This window comes from Cicer arietinum, chromosome 5 (assembly GCF_000331145.2).
Source record: "Cicer arietinum cultivar CDC Frontier isolate Library 1 chromosome 5, Cicar.CDCFrontier_v2.0, whole genome shotgun sequence".
Lineage (NCBI taxonomy): Eukaryota > Viridiplantae > Streptophyta > Magnoliopsida > Fabales > Fabaceae > Cicer > Cicer arietinum.
Window position 1 is genome coordinate 34,913,497 of NC_021164.2, and position 2,599 is coordinate 34,916,095.

Sequence of the window (2,599 nt, forward strand, 5' to 3'; positions counted from 1 at the left end):
ATCTCAAATACCGTTTTTCTTCGTTTTCGAATCAAAGAGGAAGAGTGGAGTTGCGAAATCTTTGTTCTAGCACTCACCCAACCTTGGGTTACTCGTCTTGAAGAAAGAAAGCAAGGAATGACGAAGATGGAGGAGGGGGGAAATCTTGGGCGTGAAGTGTCCGAGGAAGAAGAGATGGAAATTCCAATTTTCCTTCCTTTCTTTTTCTTTCCTTTGTTTTTCCTTTCTTCCTTTTTCCTTCTTTCCTTTATATACTCTTTTCTTTTCCTTTTCCTTCCTTCTAGTTTTCTTTTCTTTTTCCCCCCAAACAAACACATATAAATATAATAAATATAACTTAACAAATATCTCAAAATCTAGATATTTGTTAAATTACCGTTTCACCCGAAACGCCTTAAATTCTCCGTAAAGGATTTATCGCAGTTAAATTCAATTTATTTATCGACGAGAAATTTTAATTGGCATCAAAATACCTTTTTGATTATAAAACTCCAAAATATTATTAACTTTGGCTTAAAAGCCTCCGAGCCAAAATCCAAAATACACCAAAAATACATAAATGGTACTTTAAAATTATGGGTCTTACAATTCCCATCCACACACCATCCCAGTGGACGGACAATTCAAATTGGTCTTGTCCTCATAGATCCCCTCAACTCAACCTGTGGCAAATATGCGCGATAGTCAAGGTAAACGTGTTTTTGAATGCACAAAATAACCTTTCCACTAAGCATTCACCTTAAAAGGATTTTCCATATGCTAAAAGTTCATATAATACTTGCCAAATGAAAATGAAGTCAAAATAAGTCTTAAATCAATCAAGTGATAAAAAACTGGCCAATCCATTGATGAACTAATTGTGCAATCGATCATCTAACTCAAAATAAGAATTTCCACTAAGCCAATCAATTGGGCAATCGATTTGGATGAAGGGTTTTAGTGAAAACTGAACTCTAGGCTTAAATCAATCGATTGGGAAATCGATTGAATGAATAATTGAGCCCCTGTGTTAAAGCCAATCGATTGGGAAATCGATTTCCTGAGGCTTTTTTCGTGAAAACTGTACTCTGGGCTTAATTCAATCGATTGGGAAATCGATTGAATGAATAACTGAGCCCCTGTGTTAAAGCCAATCGATTGGGAAATCGATTTCCTGAGGCTTTTTTCGTGAAAACTGTACTCTGGGCTTAATTCAATCGATTGGGAAATCGATTGAATGAATAACTGAGCCCCTGTATTAAAGCCAATCGATTTCCAAATCGATTTTGTCAAAATGGCTGAGCTCCTGTAATGAATCCAATCGATTGCCAAATCGATTTTGAGGAATAGCTTTTAATAGAATCGATTTGGGAATCGATTTCCCTGCATGTTTTTCTTAAAACTACATAAACTAACTCAATCACATTCACACACAACTCCAAAACATAACACTTAGCAATTTGCACACAATCACCACGACAACTTGAGTTTCGAAACAGTTTTACAATCAATTTCACTTACACACAATTTGTTCCAAAACATAGACACTTAGTACAATCATCACAATCACAATGACATCTCAAGTTCAAACACTCAATCATACATTTGAATCAAACACGACTCGTGTGTCAAGCATCCTAATGCAATGCGTATATGCCAAAATGCATGGACTCGGAATTCCAAACCAAAACCGTCCTCGAAGGGCCGTAAATCATAATTGTACCGCTTATCGCAGGCCAAAGTATCAATTACCGAGGTGCCATCTATCACGAGTCTGCACAATTTACTAAAAAGTGTAAACCATAAACGTACTGCCTATCACGGGCCCGTACCGTTTACCGAGGTACCACCTATCACTGGTTTGCACGGTTTACTAAAAAGAACGTAAATTGTAAATGTACCGCCTATCACAGGCCAAAGTACTATTTACCAAGGTGCCACCTATCACGGGTCTGCACAATTTACAAAAAAACGTAAACCATAAACGTACTGCCTATCACGGGCCCGTACCGTTTACCGAGGTGCCACCTATCACGGGTCTGCACGGTTTACAAAAACGTAAATCATAAATGTACCGCCTATCACAAGCCAAAGTACTATTTATCAAGGTGCCACCTATCACGGGTCTGCATGATTTACAAAAAGAATGAAAATGCATGAGCATACACTGACTCCATCCACGACAATCGTTAAGCAAATGCAGATATTAAAAGATTCCCCATTTTTAATACTCATTTAACTTTAATGATTTTCACAACAAACATTAAGTAAACAAGACATTAAGAGATTCCCCATTTATAATACTCGTTTAACTTAAACGATTTTCACAACAAACATTAAGTAAACAAGACATTTAAGAGATTCCCCATTCTTAATACTCGTTTAACTTAAACGATTTTCACAACAAACATTAAGCAAACAAGACATTAAGAGATTCCCCATTCTTAATACTCATTTAACTTAAACGATTTTCAAAACAAACATTAAGTAAACAAGACATTAAGAGATTCCCCATTCTTAATACTCATTTAACTTAAACGATTTTCAAAACAAACATTAAGTAAACAAGACATTAAGAGATTCCCCATTCTTAATACTCGTTTAACCCTAATGGTTTTCA